Source organism: Vicugna pacos, chromosome 3, assembly GCF_048564905.1.
Source record: "Vicugna pacos chromosome 3, VicPac4, whole genome shotgun sequence".
NCBI lineage: Eukaryota > Metazoa > Chordata > Mammalia > Artiodactyla > Camelidae > Vicugna > Vicugna pacos.
In genome coordinates, this window is record NC_132989.1 from 32,260,604 (window position 1) to 32,280,795 (window position 20,192).

Sequence of the window (20,192 nt, forward strand, 5' to 3'; positions counted from 1 at the left end):
GATTGTACTATGCTGAAACCAAGGATTGGAATTAAAGATTATCATTCCAAGCCTCACATCCCTGGTAAGAGGTAAGGCCAGAATCAAATGATGATAAAAACTGTGCCAGTGACTATTCTATACTCCACTACCGCCGTCTACTCTTTTTTCATTAATTATTATTCTCCAGGAATTAACATATCCAGGTACTATGCTTTCCCAGTTGACTGAACTGAGTGGTTCATATTGCTCTAACACAAATGATATGGCTCCAGTTTGGAATCAGGACTGTCTAAAGATGCCTTTGGTTTTTGCAAATTCATCAGCCTGGAGATGAATGTATTCCTGAATGTCAGTACAAACTTAAAGTTTACACTTTCTTTTGACAGTTAAATATGGAGAGCTCCATTTTCTTCCCCTTTATCCACCCACACACTACACAAGTTTCCATCTCCAGTGCCCTTGGAATAACCAGCCTTAAGCCTAGATTTGTGGCCCTGGTTTCAGATAGGGACATTCTTTGTTTTACTTTGTCTCATTTCGGGTAAGACTGTGATATTAACATTCACTGACAAAACAACATTCCAGTATCCAAGCCTACAAAGATAAGCCTTTTTTCTGCAATACCATCGCTGCTTATTTGGATATGTAATATTATATATTTATTGGCTTGTTATTTAATAACTATGAAGGTAAATGGTCTACAAATGAGTAATTGGTCTCAAATTTTATACATATTGAATTGACGTCTAAACGATGGGATGGGAAAGATTTATATCTTTGTATCTTTACATTTCTGTGAAAAACAGATAAAATGAGCAAAGTCAACATAGATATTCAAAGCTCAACATAGGCTAGATTTTCCTCACCAGAGTTAGTTTAATTTGAAGGCCTCAAAATTTGGAATAATTGGGAATGGCTAAGTGCTGTTTTACCTGCTAGCTTGTTCTTCTGACAGTTCCTCTACTGCTGACTGCTTTCTGGCCTATACTCTTAAAATTCATGCCTTCTCTCTATAACTACTCCTTGGTAAATTATTTAAATCTTTTAAAAAACTTGTTACTTTGAATATCACACTTATAAAAAAAAAGTTGCCAAAATAGCATATGCTTGTAGACCTTTCATACAGCTTCCTTAAATTACTATATTAAGTAATCTATATATTTTGTTCAGATTTTGCCACATTTCCTATGTTCATTTTCTGGATGAGAATCCAATCTAGGACCCCATGTTGTATTTAGTTGTCACATCCCTTTGAGTCTCCTTTAAACTGGGACAGTTCCTTGGGCTTTCTTTGTCTTCCGTGACCTTGACTCTTTTGAAGAATATTGGCTAGTTGTTTTGTGGAATGTCTCTCAATTTATGTTTGTCAGATGCTTCCTCATGATTAAATTCAGTTGTGCATTTTTGGCAAAAATACCAAAGATATGATATTGTGCCCTTGGTCTAGAGATGAAGCCAAGGATGTGACTGCAAAATCTCTTGTTAAGTCCTCAGTAAGATGAAAGGTAGGGCCTCAGAGAACTATTTAGTCATACAAAAGGCCCTTTGAGATTAAAGATGTGGCACTGGCACCTTGAGTTGAAAAGGAAAGAGACAGTATAAAAGTACAGAGAGCAATTGGATCCCCAAGATATCAGAAAGTAGGCTGGGAAAACTACTCATTGGCAGATGTGACCTCTTTCATGCAAAAGGAAGGATGACTCGACAGGCTGAACCAAGAGCCTTGTTGTGGACTGAATTGTATCTCCCAAAATTCATATGTTGAAGCCCTAACCCTCAACGTGACTATACTTGGATAAAGGGTCTTTAAGGAGGTCATTAGAGTTAAATGAGGTCATGAAAGTAGTGGACAGGACCAGCATCTTTCTGAGATGAGATATGAGATCTCTCTCTCCCTCACAATGCATGTGCACAGAGGAAAGGCCATGTGAGGACATGGCAAGAAGGTGGCTGTCTGCAAACCAGGAAGAGAGGCCTCAGCAGACATCAGCACTGCTGACCCAGTGATATTGAACTTCTGGCCTCCAGAATTGTGATAAAAATCAGTGTCTATTGTTTAAGTCACCTGGTCTGTGGTATTGTTATAGCAGTCCCAGCTGACTCACACAAGCCAAGAAGGCATAGTCAAAAGCCACAGAGAATGATTCCTGGGCCTAATCAAGGAATTTCCAACATTTTTCCCAGTTAGGGTTCAGAATTGCTATGCGTTAAATTGTCTTTCATGGCTCTCATTTTCCCCTTTTTCTGACCAGGGGTATTTATAATGGTTATCCTATAGGCCTGGAACCCCATTATCTGTGTTGAGTGTGTGAGGCACAGGTAACGTGGATCTTCAGTTTCACAGGTCTGTATGTTGAGAACAGTTGCACACAAGAAGCTGTATTTAAGAAACTATACCTGAGAAGCCTCATCCATATCTGGACCTGATTTAGATGATGAGATTCTGGACTTAGAGCTGATGCTGTAAGGGAATGAGACTCTGGAGACCTCGGAAGGGAAGAATGTGGATTATTGGGGCCTAAAGTGCAGAACGTAGTAGACAGCCTCTCTTATGGCCCCCTGTGATCCCCGTCTCCTAGTGTTCTCACCTTATGTAATCCTCTTCCTTGTGGGCTGGACTTACTGACAGGCTTTTAACAAACAGAATATAGCAGAAGCAATGGCATGTCATCTGAAATTAGGTTACAAAAAGACTGTGGCTTCCATCTTAAATTTGCTCTCTTAATTGCTCCCTAAAGAAAACCACTGCCATGTTGTGGAGCTACCCAGTGGAGACACACATGTGGGCAAGGAACTACTGTCTCTGGCTAGCAGCCAGTGAACATCTGAGACCAGTCAAGAGCTACATAAACGAGTCTGGAAGCAGATGTTACCTAGACAAGCCTTGAAATGATTTAAGTTCATATCAACAACCTGACTGCACCTCTGTGAGAGACCTTGTTCCAGAGACACCCACCTAAACTGTGCCCAGATTCCTGATGCACAGGATAATAAATATCTGTTGTTTTTAGCCAGTAAGTTTTGTTATAATTTGTTGTGCTCTGAGAGATAACTTGTACATTTGTTATCACTGCATCTCTTCTTAAAGTATCTCTAGTGTGACTTCTAAGTTTCTTTTTCATCCAATATTTGCTTTTACCCTCCAATTTTTAGCCTATTCGTCTCTTAGATTATGCTTATGCTAATTATACATATAGTTATATGTCATATAATTATTACTTATATAATATACACTATATATAATATAGTATATAGTAACTAATTGTATATAAATATATGTTATATATTTCAGGTAGAACAAATTTTTTATTTTTATTATTTATTTTTATAGAGCATTTTAAAGGCATACAAAAAGAGAGTGAAAAATATAGTGGACCCCATGTATCCATCACTTAACTTCAACAGTCATGATCAACATTGACACAACACAGCAACCCATAATCACCATTGTTCCGTGTCTATCTCTACCTACTCCTCTCCCCCAGATTATTTTGAAAGAAGCCCCAGACACATCATTTTTCTGTAATATTTTCAGCAAGTGTTACTTTTTAGAAAAACATTTTAAGCATACGAGTTAACCCCATAAATCACATCAAGGAGTATCTTGATAATGAAGACAAGGTCTTCAGAGCGGAGCCTAGTGTAACCATTCTTGGTAATATTCTTCTACTTGAAGATATAGATATATTATTATGCAGAAGAAGTGAACAATAATTTGGGGGTTAAGGATTAGGAGGCTGAGGAGAGAGGGGGAAAAGGGTAAAGGAAGAAAGGGGAACCCAGCAACATGACAATAGACTGCAGCCCAAGTCAAGTATATAACCAGTAAAAATTAGCTCAGTAGGAATAATCAGGGTTAAGAATAAGCTTGTCTAACACTGAAGGCTAGAGGCCATCAAATATATAACTCTCCTTTAGCACCGCATGTCCTTCAGGAAAATCTGCTATACAAATAGCCTAGACCCAGGGGTATTTCGATAGTGGAGAGATTCAGACAGTGTAGCACAGAGTGAAATAGTGCAGAAAAGGAGCCTGACAGCGAGTGAAAGGCAGAAAAGAGATTGAGAATTCAACAGAACAAGAACTAGAAGGCAGAAGTCATCAGGAAAAATGTAAAGCGACATCCCTCACCAGCAAATCCCGACAAAAATCAATGCAGCTCCTGGAAATATGCTAAGATTCCAACAATATGTGAAAAGAGGAGTCAATGAACTTAATTATTAAAGGAAATCTAGAGTACTTGTTTTACTCTGAGAAGCTAATGTCTTGGTTACACACACAGGCAAAAAGTCTCACATACAGATAGAGCTCCTATTGAAGGAATCAGAAACAGTGCTACTGCTGATTGCTTGTATAACATCTGTAAGTTCATGATGGATTTTGTATAAGAGGAGAGAATTAATTTTGCCACCTGGTTATACCCTATCAGTGAACTCACAGATATGATAGTGCCCAAATAGGATTGGCCCAGCTGAGTACATCTACAAAATGCAGACACACTATTCCTTCACAAACTGCTCATGAAGGTTGTTAAAGATACAATAATACAGCAAGAATATCATACTCTATTGATACTAGGAAAGATAGCTTTTAAGTCCTAGTCTGTGAATTATAGCCGTTTTCAGTTAAACATGAAGTAATATATTTTTAACAGCTGAAGAATCCTGTGGCAAATCCAATCCAATTTACTGTGTCTCAAAATTAAGAACAAAACAAAACAGAAATTTTGATCTTTTTGTTTTACACAATCAAGATAGCAGAGGGAAAATTGTGAATTTTATATCAGAATTCCTTATCCTGGTCTCCGAAAACTCGCTTTTTTGGCAACAGTACCCATGATTCACAACTCTTCTTCAACCCATAAAATGGAATTTTCATCTCAGTCACCTAACTTACTGCACTGGAGGAATATTTTATTTTTCTTGGATTTTATCATCGAATGCAGAGGAATAATATTACAGAGCAATTTTCTTTCCTTTACCCATAACAATGATAAATCGGAAATGTGTGTAAGTAAGGAACAAGTATAGTGTCAATCAAAAGATAATCAATTTTGCCACTTAAAGAGATCTTTTTTAATTAAAATATCTTCCTGATATAGGTGTTGACCTGCCCCTGTTTTCTGAAAGGAGGATGGTTTTGCTGGATTTAGTCAAGGGCAGCCAATACCTCTTTTGTTTCTTATACCCTCTCATTTTATGGGATAGCCATAAAATGCAGAGTTAAAAATTACAGATTGTTATCTCCCAGCAACCTATCATGTTCCTGAGTTTGTCAGAAACATTTTAATACTGGTGGAAGACAAATATTACTTGAAGGTTAATCTAGGTATATTTGGTTACCTACATACCCACTCATCCAGCCATAAGCATATATGTGTATATGAATGTGTGTGTGCAGAGAGAGGGAGAGGATGAAAAAGATAGAGAGGAATGAAGAATGAAAACCATTGTACCATGCACAGTCCCCTCCCTGGGCTTCCATTTACCTTCACCTTCATCTTCTTGATAGGTGTATCCTTCTATCACATCTCCTCATCCAGCACCTCCCTATCATGTAAGATCCTTTGTGAGCCTTTCCCTGACCACTGGTTTCTGCATTCTCCCTCTTCTTCTTGCCCGTCTAGTATACAGTTTTATGCATCACATGACTTTGCATTTAACTACGTACTTTATTGCTCTCCAAATGTTCGGTTTGTCAGCTTTGTCTCCCCAACTAGATTATAGATAACTGAAGAGCAAGAACGCTGTATTATCATGCATGAGCACATCTTCTATTGCTATGCTGTATCATCGATGCTAAGTAAATGAGCACTGATATAATGAAACAACAGAAGTTCCAATTAGCTTGTGATTTGGATGAAGAAATTATAATTGGTTGTTAAATTGGGGACTCAGCTTTTTAGAATGTTTCTATGCATTCCAGACATCCATTTCCCCTTTTTGAAACATAACTTAGAGGTTAAAGCCACACTGTTTTTGAATCCTGCTTTCCAATTTATTAATCGTGTGATCCTGAGAAAGTAGCAATAATGTTCTCTGCTTAGACTTACTCTCTAAAGTAGGGATAATGATAGCATCTTACTCATAGACTCTTGGGATCATTGAATGAATTAATTCACGATCAGCATATAGAATACCTGGCGCATAGAAAGCACTCTACACTTGCTGACTGTGGTTAAATGAAAATCATAGCTTGTATTTCCAAACTGGCAACATGCACAGTTGGCTTTTATTAGTTTGAAAAACCAATGTCATTTTAGGCTCAGTTTCTAGAAGATGAATAATCTAAGAAGATATGGATGGGGAGGTGACATCTTGAGTTAAATCACAGGAGGTTTATGCCAAACACAAGGCAGGAACGATCAAGGTTAACCAAAAGTCTAAAATGTTATATCTTTCCCCTGTCCTAGAAATTTTTTAGATCCCTGACCAAAAAGGGTTTAGACCAAATTAGTACAGGAAAGTTGATTTCAGATCAACTCTAATGTAGTAACTTGGTGTTTTGAGAGTAATATGCCCAATAGCTGAAAAAAGTGTGTTGTTAAGCTGAAAGAGGTACTGTTTTGGGGGTGAGGGAGATAAGAAAAAATAATGCATGTACATGACATAAATTCATAAATGTATAAAAATGCTATTTGTCATGCCCCATATATATCTGTCTACCTCTTGAGAGCTTTATTAAGAATAAAGGTGTCTAGGATAAGTTGTAAAGGGTCCCTTGGCCATATCATTATCTAATAATACTCTATCACAGCATGACCCTTAAAATTTATTTCATAAGGTGTTCGTGAAAATTAAATAAGATAACGTTTGTAAAGCTTGTACCACAGTATTTGGCACAGGAGAGGAAGCAAGGTAGAAGATAACATGTGTTACCTTCTCTTATTTTATTATCACAATTAGAAAATGGTAACTCAGAAAAACAGTAGTTGCTCTAAGATAGGTGAACAGCAGAATGAAATGCAGCAAACTTACATGAGGCTCAAACTTAAAACACTCATTTCTTTTTTTTTTTAATTGAAGTATAGTCAGTTACTGTTTGTCAATTTCTGGTACACAGCATAAACACGTATTTCTTATCATGCTTCCATTTCCCTCCAGTCTAGCGTGACTTCTGAATCCCAGGTGGACTCCAGCACATTGGCCCCTCACTCTGGCTCTGCCAGACCCAGCTCTCCTTCCAAGCATCTGGCTGTGACCCTTCTTTACTTACCAAATTGCCTTCCTTCTTGTAGTCCCTCCAATTGCAGCATTTTTCCAGGCTCTTTCCTCTCCCTGCACTTGGTAACCACATTGAATATCGCTGTTCCAGTCGTTACCCTATTAGAACCACTAAGTCTGGATCTCCATTCTGATTTCTGTCTTCCGTTCTGAATTGTAATCTTGCCTTTATAGTTGCCTGCTCCATATTTCCCTATATCTGTTTTATTGGAACCTTTAATTCAAAATAAGGGACTCATTACTTGCTCATCCTCTGTATCCACTCTCTTTCCCCAACAACATGGAACTTTTAACATTTCCAGTTATAATAAAGGAGTGACTCTTCTTCCTTTGACTCAAATCCTCAGATTCTCTTCCCTCTCTTCTTCCATGCTCCAATCCATGTATGCCGAACAATATGGTAACCGCTAACCACATGTAGGTATTGAACACCTGAAATGTGGCTAGTTTGAATTGCGAGGAGCTGTAAGTGCAAAATGTACACCACATTTTGAACACTTAGTACAGTCAACAAGAATATAAAATATTTTAGTAATTATTTTTCACATTGATTACATGTTAAAGCAGTAATATTTTGGATATAGTATGTAAAATAAAATATTAAAATTAATTTCTTCTATTTCTTTTTGTTTTATTTCAATGTAGCCACCAGAAAATTTAAATTACATACATGGATTGCTTTATATTTCTATTGGACAGTGTTTTTCTAGATCATGTTAGTTTTCCTTCTCAATATTTCTTGAAGCTCTTCCATTCCAGTCTTAGTATTATCGTCTAGTTCAAGCTTCTTACAATGCATCCTAGCTGGTTTCTTTGCCTGTACAGTCTCCCTCCTCCGATGTCCCTCATCTGTGTTGTGTTCTGTCTCCGAATCAGTCTTCCTAGTGATAGGTTCAAATCAAACCATTCCCTATTCAAAGATATAAAAACAATTACTTTGCTCTGTCCATCAGATAAGGTCCTCGGCTTTTTGCTCCTTCACATGTTAGCTGTGATACCTTGGGGTATCAAGGTAAAACAGAGCAGGATGGAGCTCTGTGTAGCTGGAAGAATCTTTCCTTTTCTTTTTGAGAAGGAGGGGGCTCATGTGGCATCTCCGTGGGGGCTCATCAGACTTGAACAAACCAGGCTCAGAAAAAGTTACCCTTCAGAAATATTTCATAAGCTGAAATAATATATCTTCTTTCATGAGTCCCCAAAGTAACCCATCTGTTGACAAATCCAGCAACTTGTATAAAAACAGGATAGAAGCAGGGGTTCCTGATGCTGCTGAAGGATGTTGGCTCCTCCTTTGAGATATCAGCATTGATTGTGTCTTCAAGATCCCAAATACTTAAATTTTATCCACCAGTAGGACTGATTCCTCTTTGAGAAGAACAAGAAATAATCAAACTTTTCTGAAGCAATTAATTGAAGCAATAGGAAGTACACAGGGAAGAGTGACAAAAACCTCATGCAAATATTGGGTCATTCAGTACGGCTTTCTGAGTGTCAGTTCGTGGGTGGAATGGACTCACAAGATTTTGTTCTTCCAAACTAAAATCTGATACTATTTTAATATTAGATCTTGTTGTTATTGTTAATATTGTTGAAGGTAATCTCCTCAGTTTGAGATTCAAGACCAAAGTCTACTACTTTTTCTTTCACCATGAACACACCAGCCCATCTTGATTACTGCTCATTCTAGACCATTCATACCAAGTCCATGCCTTTTGATGGCCAGAGAATGGTAGAGCTGGAAGAGTATTTGGAGATCATGCAGCCCAATTTTTCATTTTACAAATGAAGACCCTGAAGTCCTGGAGCCCATGAAGTAAATTTCTGACAGTTACCAGAACCCAGATCTTGTGCCTTGTATATCACATCATTCGTTCTTCCCCTTTCTTCTGATTTTGCATATTGAAATCCCATCTATTCTTCAGCACCTAAGATAAATGGCACTTCCTTCATTATGACCAACCAGCAGAGGTCCATCCTTCCTTGCCCACCCTCAGTCTGTAATCTGCTGTATGTTTTCCTTAGCTCCTTTATTGGATTTTAAACATTTTGAAGCCGATGAACACCATCTATGACACAATTTGAGCCCAGGAAAGTGCCTCTCACATACGAAACTATGCATTTTTGTCAAATAAATGATTGAACAATGGAAAATGACATAGCACCTTGAAGCCTTGACTTCTAAATCTATAATATCAGAAAATGGATGCATGAACATGTAGGAAAGGAGAAGCCATAATGCAGTGCATTTTGATCTCCTTGAACAAAAAGGCCCCACATATATTTCAAGGTTTGTTATTGATTTTTTTTAAATAATTTCATCCCTCCTCATTAAGCCTTTCCTTTCATTTGAACAAGCAGAAGGGAATTAGTGAATTGTAGCAGAGACCAAGCTATTAGGGATTTAAAGATTAGATTTGGAAATCCATGTGTCTCTTTAAAATATGAAGAGTACCAGTTCAGCTGACTGCAGAAGGGCTGCCAGCCAAAAAGGTCCAGTCAAGTTAAACTGAAAAAGAGTTGGTTAGTTTTTGCCAGTGGATGTTTAAATGTAAGATCATCCATCACCCCAATTCTTTGGTCCTCGTATGTTTATTAAGTAAATGTTTATTATACTAAATTCCACTTCAAACTGGGGTTGTAGGGTAACTTTTAAAAAGCAGAAACTTCATGTAAAATGGGATTAACTTAAAGAGACAAACTCCTCAATATATTTCTGTTTTTAAATATGTTATTTACATAGGGATCAACAAATGGCTGGAAAGTAAAACTTACTCCCCAAGTGCAAATTAGCCCCAAGGAAAATTCACCCTGCCCCTACATACAGAATTCCCTTTCAGAGCGTCTACTAATAATTATTGAAATGGGAGGGGTTGGACAGAAAGAAAAAGGCAGTAACAGGCCTTCTAGGTTTTTGACCTTAGGAGTTAGTATGGAAGTTTGTCACAGGCAGTATTTAGTGGCCACAAGGATAAGTAGATATTTGCCCACTTGCCTCAATTAAATTCACTCTATGCTATGCAACAAATAATTATTCAATATTTGTTATATCTAAGGCAGTGTGCTGACTAGGAAATGTGAGGTAAATAAATATGATTACAAATAATCCCTATGCTCAAACCGACCAGCGATTTCAAGTACTGTGGATACTACTTACAGATCAGCTGATCTGAATAGCAGCCCTTTCCCATTTATAGACTTTAGCACTGGTTCCTTAGGGGAAAAGAGGTCTGAATTGCATGGATACTGCTGTCTATTTACCATTTAACTTATTTAATTTGGCTTCCTAGAACTTATGGTTCATTGTTTGGCCTAAATCCAAGTGTTTTCTTTAAATCTATCTTAAAGACATTTCTAGAAATTAAAAAAAAAACATTGGATAGTTTTGGGATCTGATGACATCATTCAAGACATGTATTTCAATAATACTTACTCATATATCATATTTTACTGGATTCTGTGAAATGTTTTACAAGTATATTCATTTAAAACTAATAGAGGGTAATACTGTTTCTGGACAGTAAATTGATACACAGATCAAACTTAAGGAGCATCTTGAGCAAAATTTTATCAGCAAGTTAGCTTCTTCAAAAATAATTAAGTAAAAAATGGAAGCTGAGCCTTTTCCTGCATCCCAACTAGAATGTATACTCCTCAGGAGGAGTTACTTGCATGTATCTCTCCAAATCAGATGAGGGCCTAGTACAATGCCTGACAGTCATTAGGCACTCAGTAGTGTATGTTGATGAATGAATGAACTGATTAATGGGAAAACGTGACCTTGCAGCATTTGGAAACTTTCACTTCTTAAATGTAAACTACCCAGAAAGGTAAGCAAAGGTAGAGAATGACTCAGTAATGTAGGACAATCCAAGAAAAGAGGCAGGTGTTTCGCAGGGCAGAAGAGAGATGTTATCTTTTGAGAAAAGTCTCTGAGGGGGATAGGAACTGACCACAGAGGCACCTCTACTCAGCCTCCCAGTGGTAGCCTATAGGTTGCACCAATTACAGCTCTCTCCCTAGAGCTGGAGCCAAAAGCTGTGACCAATAACCTGATATCTCAGAAAACTGTCCAATGTACTAAGCAGAGCTATCCAATTTCAAAGAGTCAACGGGGTTTATTGCCAAGAATTTCTTTGCAAAAGTTAGAGGACATATCATTCTCATATTCGCCCTCCTTGGTGAGATATTTAAATAAACACATAGTTTCCCTCCTAGACTCACTAGCTGGTTATTCTTTGAAACTTCAGTTATAGGTCACTCAAAGGAACAGAGTGACCTCCATGAAAGCTCAGTCTTGGAACTCTGTGAGAAGGGTAATCACGAGATTATGTTTTCCCTATTTAAAATGAATTTAAAACTAAAAATAGCTGCAAAAGCCTCTACTTATCTTAGAGGGGGTGGCAGGCTGGCAAGGGGCAGGGATTATACGGCTAGAGAACATCCACCACAAATTCTCCAGTATTTCAGGATTAAATACATTACTTGGGACTACGAAGTAGCCTTTGTAACACATGCCATGTATCTTGTTTTAGTAATAAAATGTGTGGTTAATCTATTTCCTTCAGGGACTCAATAGAATTTCATTATTTTCAAAAATTCATATTTTAATATTTAATATTTTGGCAAGGTCTTAAGCACTTAAAGATCATTGATTTATTTGCCAAATAGTCCTATTTATTAATTCCATTTTCTGGGGAACATGAAGGAATTCAATTGACTTTACCAAGGTCACCAGCAAAGCAATGATAAGAAACCTGAGAGCGAATCCTTTCTGCTTCCAAACATTTTGAAAGTTAGCTCATGTAAAGAAGAAAATTTGTGTGATGAAAGAGCACTTCTGGGAATGAAAAAGAGAAACCTTGTCTCTCAATGCCTAGACAGTGACACCTCTTTTCCAGGCGGTTGCGTAAAAATAACAATAATAACAACAACAAAAATGTCAGCAGAAAGTTGAGTCAGTTTAGTGTTTCTATATCTAGAGTCTTTATTTCTGGAGCTTTTGCTGTTGGTTTGATTCCTAGTGCTGTTTTGTAGATAGGCAAGCACTCGTGGCAAACTGAATCCCAGTTCTCACTTTGTCTCACTCTGGCTGTGTGACCTGGGGCATATGATCTAAGTTCTTCACGTCTCTTTCATACTGGTGTTCAGTAAATGGTTCCCGAATTTCTAACTATAAATCCTTTTTTTAGGAAGGAAAAAGGTATTTGGAAATTAACTAGTCCAAATATATCAACTTAAAGTTAAAGAAAATAAGGCCCGGAGGAACTAAGTGACTTCATAAAAGCCCCTCAGCTAGCTCCTTGCAGGACCAGTAAAGAATCCAAACTGTCTGAGTCCCAAGCGTGTACACTTTCACTGTTTTGTGCTCTCCCAAGTGGATTAGTATATGATTGATGATCTCTGCCACCAGGAGGAGTTTTTTCAGGCAGATATTGCCTGATTATTTTCGTATGTAACCAGAGTTACAGTGCTGGACAGAGAGGTGGGTGTAGCCAAAAGTCTGTTCACTGCCTCTGAGTTTTAAGCTCTAGCAAATGTGGCTAGAGTCCCTTGTTGCCATTTGTGTGACTCCTACTTGCCAGTTTGGATTTCAGCTGAGCTCTGAAACTTGCTCAAATAACACTTTGGTGGCTTCCTATCTTCTGAAGCTCTCCTATAGACTTAAATGAGTCTTCATGCTTCATAGGTTTCCCCTCTGTTAACCATCTCCATGGAGTGTCTCCATGGAGCTTCCTGTGAGGGGCGTTTCCTTACAATGACTTCTGCCAACTGATCTAAATACATTGAGATTCTCTGTGGCATGGCCCAGGGCTTTCTGCTTGGCTCTGGTGTGTTCAAAGTTTTACCATTAATGTGGATAAATATATAGAAGGCTTGCTGAGCCAACCTCTGGATGACACAAAAGGGGTGTGTGCAGTGAATGTGAGAATGAGGGAATCGGGTTCTAAAAAGCCTACAACAAGGGACCAAATGGAACACAATGAAATCAAAAAAGGAAAATTTTAAGTTCTTAAACTTGGGTGCAAATTTTTAAAACCGTAGGAGAATAGGATGGGAATTTGTTTGACATCCCATTTGACATACATGGTATATGTAAATTTCTCCCTTGGCACAGATAAAAATGCCAATTGTTTAGGCTGACCATGAATTTGGTATTAGTCAACAGTAATGTGGCTGCAAAAGATCATTTCTTCTTGGGCTGCCTTACAACATGTGCTTTTCAGAACCAAATAAATGATACTTTGGTTCTACTCAGCCACATATGGATTATTATTTTCCTTTATATGCAGCAGGGACATAGTTAAACTGAGGAATGTCCAGAATGTTTGATAAGAACAAAAGATGATTCCAAACATATGACATTATGAAATATGGCTGAAGGAACTAGAATTTTTTTTGTCCTGGGGGAATAATGATAACTGTCAAAAAATGTGAGATTTTACTGTCCTTACAAGATGACATGTTAAGCTGACAGTTTTGTGGATGGTGGTGGAAGACCCAAGGAGCAGAGACAGAGGACAGTTCATTAGTCACAGCACTCATGGTACACAAGCATCAGCACTTCCCTGTACCAGTTTCAAAACGTAGGCCCAGTTCCCACAGGGTGGTGCAAATAGGACCAGCTAATGCTTGTGCACACAGTGGGTTGCATTATAGGATACGAACCCTGAGCTTAGGAAATCCCAATTTTTTATAATAGACTACAAACAAATCTGCCCAGCCATCTTATTACGGAAAGGGAGATATGATCTCTAAACAAACATCTTTGAAAAGAACAAACCACTGTCAGTAACCCTGCTGACAAGACATGCAGACAGAGGGGTCCATGGAGAAGTGTCTTTCAAAAACAGCTACATCTTTTTTTTTTTAAATTGAAGTATAGCCAGTTTACAATATTGCATCAATTTCTGGTGTGCAGCACAATACTTAAGTCTATAGGAGCATATGTATATTTGTTCTCATATTCCTTTTCACCATAAGTTACTATAAGACAATGAATAGAGTTTGCTGTTTTATACAGTATAAACTTGTTGTTTATCTATTTTATATATATTAGTATCTGCAAATCTCAAACTCTCAGTTTATCCCTTCCCACCCTCTTCCCTCCCTGGTAACCAGAAGTTTGTTTTCTATGTCTGTGAGTCTGTTTCTGTATTGTAAATAAGTTCGTTCGCTTGTCTTTTTTTTTAGATTCCACATACAAGTGATATCATACAGCATTTTTCTTTCCTTTTTTGGCTTACTTCACTTGGAATGACATTCTCCAGGTCCATCCATGTTGCTGCAAATGGCATTATTTTATTCTTTTTTTAAGGCTGAGTAGTATTCCATTGTATAAATATACTACAACTTCTTTATCGAGTTATCTGTTGATGGACATTCAGGTTGCTTCCATGTCTTGGCTATTGGGTATAGTGCTTCTATGAACATTGGGGTGCATGTGTCTTTTTGAATTAAGGTTCCCTCCAGATATGTGCCCAGAAGTGGGATTGCTGGATCATATGGTAAGTCTATTTTTAGTGTTTTGAGGAATCTCCATACCGTTTTCCACAACAGCTACACTAAACTACATTCTCGCGAACAGTGTAGGAGAGTTCCCTTTTATCATTTGTGGACTTTTGAATGATGGCCATTCTGACTGGTATGAGGTGATATCTCATTGTAGTTTTGATTTTCATTTGTCTGATAATTAGCGACATTGAGCATTATTTCTTGTGCCTGTTGGCCATTTGTATGTCTTCACTGGAGAATTGCTTGTTTAGGTCTTCTGCCCATCTTTGGATTGGGTTGTTTGTTTTTTTCTTATTAAGTTTGTATGAGCTGTTTATATATTTTGGAGATTAAGCCCTTGTCAGTCTCATCTTTTGCAAATATTTACTCCCATTCTGTAGGTTGTCTTTTTGTTTTGCTTATGGTTTCCTTTGCTGTGTGAAAGCTTATAAATTTAATTAGGCCCCATTTGTTTATTTTTGCTTTTATTTCTATTGCTTAGGTAGACTGCCCTAGGACAACATTGCTAAGATTTATGCCAGCTAATGCTTTGCCTATGTTTCCTTCTAAGAGGTTTATAGTGTCTTGTCTTAGGTTTAAGTCTTTAAGCCATTTTGAGTTTATTTTTGTGTATGGTGTGAGGGAGTGTTCTAACTTCATTGATTTACATGCAGCTGTCCAGTTTTCCCAACACCGTTTGCTGAAGACACTGTCTTTACTCCATTGTATATTCTTGCCTCCTTTGCCAAAGACTAATTGACCAAAAGTTTCTGGATTTATTTCTGGGCTCTCTGTTCTGTTCCATTGATCCATGTGTCTGTTTTTGTACCAATACTATGCTGTTTTGATGACTGTAGCTCTGTCATATTGTATGAAGTCTGGGAAGATTATTCCTCTAGCTTCGTTCTTTTTCTTCAGTATTGCTTTGGCAGTTCTGAGTCTTTTGTGGTCCAATATACATTTTAGGATTGTTTATTCTAGTTCTGTGAAAAATGTCCTGGGTAATTTGATAGGGATTGCATTGAATCTGCAGGTTGCTTTGGATAGTATGGCCATTTTAATAATATTAATTCTTCCAATCCAAGAACATGGGATATCTTTCCATTTCTTTAATTTTGTTAGTGAATGTTTTACAGTTCTCCTCATCTAAGTCTTTCACTTCCTTGGTCAGATTTATTCCCAAGAATTTTATTTTTTTGGATGCAATTTTAAAAGCAATTGTTTCTTTTCTTTTCTGATATTTCATTGTTAGTGTAGGGAAATGCCACTGATTTCTGTTAATCTTATATCCTGCTACCTTGCTGAATTCTTTTATTAGGTCTAGTAGTTTTTGTGTGGAGACTTTAGGGTTTTCTGTATATAATAGCTACATCTTGAGGGTTATCATGTTAAAGAATATTAGAAATCTGTCACTGCAGAAGAAAAAAACAAAAAAAAAGGAAGAAAAAGAAAAACAGTGTTCAGTGGGTGAAAATTACCAAAATACAAATTAAGAGTAGGTAAGAAAATATTTTATAAAAAACAGAACAAGCTCAAAATGGGATGGACTCCTTAAGATGTTGCTGAGGGAATATTCATATAGCAGACGGATACTGAGTTTAATGTTACAGTGAGCCTCTTCCAGCTCTCTCCACTTAATCAGAAAGTCGAGTGAAAGATAGAAGTGAGGTAACTAGGAAAAAATGCATGACAGAAAAGGATAAAGGGTACTTTCAAACTTGAAATACTTGGTTGTATAACTTCTGAAGCTCTGTCTATGTCCTAAGAGGATCCAGACATCACTTTGATAAACCAGAGATAAGGCTGTATCCAAAGCCTTTATGAACTTTATGTTGTAATCTCCCTTGGCGGGCCTCTTCAGCTAAGAGAAACAGCTCAGAGGTCTATTTGGAAATAAAGAAACTTTGAAGCACTATCCTAGATAGATTATCCTGTGTTTTGAGAAATAGAATCTTTGCTAAAGAATCCTTTATAATCTACCTGAAAATATTTCTGGTTGTCCAGACACCTAAGCTGAAGCTTTGGAATATCCCAAAAGAAAATATATTGTCCACAGGGTTTTTTTTTTCCTAAGAAGCTAAACTCGTTTATTCCTTCCTCCTCCAAAAAAAAGAGAGATTATTTAAAGATAACTGTCATGTTAATTAACAAAAGGACATTTTTCACTTCATAGATTTATTGACTGCTCATTCTGTTTGAATTCATCTGCACACACACCACGTATGTAAAACGACACAACTGTGACCAATGGGTGGAGAATGACCGTTCGATCTCTTTGCTTCTCTGTTTCTTTATATGAAAATTGAGGGGGTTGAGATAGAAGATAGCAGTGTTTCTTTTCAGCTTTTCAAACTCCAAAGAATTCAGGAAGAGCCACCTTCTTAAAAGCTGGCAAAAATTTGGAGCCCTAAGGATGTAATAGGGCTTAGAAGAAAATAAGGGTGAAAATCCCCTTTGAAAGATAGTTTAAGGGAATCTCTCTTACCCTAAAGCATAGACACATTAATGAGGATACCTGGAAAGTCTTACGGGATGGAGTGATATAAGACTATCTTGTGGTGCTTTGTGAAACTGGAAATAAAATGTCCACTCTATTCTAAATTCAGCAGGGAAGCCTATTCTAAAAAATGGCCTTGGTAAGGGCCCCAGACTGGCCGAAGTGTTGGGCACTGACTCATCAGGCCAGAGCAAGCTACCGGATGGGGAGGCCTTATTTCTGTAGAGGTAGGCACCTATCTGGATATAATTCATTTATTCTTTTAAGAAACAGGAGATACAAAGTTTAGAGGGTCCTTCTTTTACATCTCAAAACAAGCAAATAACTGACCTCTTCTGGCATGGGTCAGTTTGAGTCCAGATTGCATATATACATATAGTGATTTGAGCATGTTTTGTTTTTTTCTGGAGATCTTGGCTCTACAACTTTGTGATTAATCAATAATTGAGACACCCTTCTGCATAATTGCTCTCAGTAGACATACATATCAGATCTCACAAATCCCATCTCAGAATTTATTCAATGATTTGGAGCTTAAATATTTTTTGAAAATAATTATGTTCCCATATGTTTTACATGTCAGTTCTGAAAGTTGACATCTTGAAACTACCAGGCTTTTTAAAATGATTTATAGTGGGCAAGTAAAATTTCTCATCACACCAAATTTATCAACATAATTACAATATAAAAGCTTCAGTGTTTCAGTAAAACACTATGCAATGAATCCAATTAAAAAAGGGAACTTGAATACATATTTTTCCTGTATGTGTAAGGATCTACTCAGATTTCTGTCTCCCAAAACTGTTGCTTATTTTGTTTCAGCTTTAACCCTTAGAAATAAGTAAAAGAATGATCTGGCTTGGAATGCTCATTAGTTTAACAGCAGGAGTCAAGTTAATCTCTTTCAAACCCCATGTTGGACTCATGTACAGTGTTTAAGATATTTTTAAAAAGAGGTCTCTTGGAAGGAGCAGTGTTGATCTAGAACTTGGGGTCTCTTGGGGGCATAAACCAGTCAGGACTCAGACTGGGAATGAGTTCGCCACATTTTCCTGATTCAAAAGGGAGCTCTGTTCTAGAGTGACCTTGGGAAAGTAATTTTTGTCATCCTGGGATGCAGATATACATGATAGAGGGCAGCTGCACTCATTATAAATATCTTGTAAGGTAGACAAAATGCTGCACTGTAACTCCTGTAGCCAGAAAGCAGGGAAAGAGGAGGCTTATGTGACCTTTACAGAATATGCTGTTTACCCCAAGGAGCTATGAGTAATTAAAACAGAGAGTTAGCACTTCTCACAGGAGGGATCAGTTTACTCTGAATAGCCCAAAGCTTTTTATCACTTGTTATGGTACTTTTGCTCTGGACAAGGGAGGAGTAGAACAGGGGAGACCCAGAGAGAAGGTGGTTGAAGACGGAGCAGTAATCTGAGAAGGGAAGACAAAAATAGAGTGGGGGATAAAGAAAGAAGAGCTGGCCTTGGGAGGCCCCGTGGCACTTACTGGCAGTTCTGTGCTCAAAGGCCCCGGTTAGGGGGGGGTGGCAGTGACTGTTTATGTCTGTTCTCATTATAGAAGTAGATCCCAGAGTGGCCCCAAGGAAGAGTGCCGAACCTGGAATTGACAACTACTCCTCATGTCATTTTCTTTCTCAAGAACCCCCAGTGACTCCCACACTTCATTTTCCCTTTTGGGACCTTCTGATGTTCAGCTCTACCTTTATTCTTCCTGTGGGAGTTCCAGCTGCCCTTCCGACTATCTTCCCAGCCAGGCTGCCCTCCTACCTCTAAGCCTCACACCCACACCTCCTTTTCCTGTTCTACGGGTTTCCCTCTCCTTTGCTCCTTTGCACGTATCTAAAACACTTCCATCCTCTTAGGTCCAGATGTAATTTATTTCATAATAATAACTTATATTGCATACAGCTTTATACCAAGCACTTAAACATGTGCTATCACTGCCTAAGCCATTGTTTCCTGGGTCATTTCCTTGACTTTCTTGGCCACCCAGCTCTCGTATTGTATCTCCTGAAGCATTTGTGCATTGACCCACTTCTCCAGAATTAATGTCAGGATGGAAGGCTGTAGGAATCTAAATTTTCCACCAGCTCCCCAAGCAGAAACTGAGGAGACACAGTGACCTCAGAAGGCAAAATTTTGACTATTGCTATTTCCTTTGTGCTTTTCCATATTGTTTATACATTTTTACCGTGATCATGTACAACTTTAATAATGAAAATTAGTGTATATTTTTTAAGATGCCTGATGATTCTGATGGTGTGGGAACCATAGGTTCCCACAGTCATTTGGGCAATGATTCAGACACATGCCTTCTTTATTCCTCAGCTCTCCAATGAGGTAGAAAGTTATTCAAGAGAAAGAACTAGCCCTATACTTTTTTTAAAAAAATCTCTCCAGTGCTAGAAATGCCAGGCTCAAAGCAGGTGCTCAATAAATACTTGAATGGGTTGAATAGACTCCCGATAAAATAATACAAAAATTAAATAAGGACATTCATTACATTACATTTGAAGAAAAAAGAAAACTTTATAATTATAGGTTAAAGAAAGATGGAATAATAAGGCAGAAAAAATACACAGGTGACTTAATAGACGGAAGGATGGTCACCAATCAGCATCAGTGTTCTGCTTTAGATCTAGAAGCAAAGAATCTTCGAAGGTATCAATTATCTTGTAGCGTGAAGAAACCAGGAGGTGGTTCTCTCTTTATAATCTGGCTCATCCTTGAAGTGATGTATTCAGTTATAAATTCTATAGCTAAAGAAGAAATGTGAGTAGATGGGGAGAGTTAAGAAAAGAATCAAAACTTTTATACATTGCCAGTGGAATGTAAAATAATGCAGCTGCTTTGGGAAACAGTCTCACAGTTCTTCAAAAAGTTAAACATAGAGTTAGCATATGGCCCAGCAAATCCACTCATAGAAATTTATTCAAGAGAATTGAAAACACATAACCGTACGAACTCTTGTACAAGTGTGTT

General features: G+C 37.7%; 1 long non-coding RNA gene across 2 annotated transcripts in view; it reads left to right on the forward strand.

Moving 5' to 3' along the window:
• Positions 1-20,192, forward strand: part of LOC107034508 (uncharacterized) — a 340,267-nt gene that overhangs the window by 213,909 nt on the left and 106,166 nt on the right. The gene's annotated exons all lie outside the window — the stretch shown is intronic.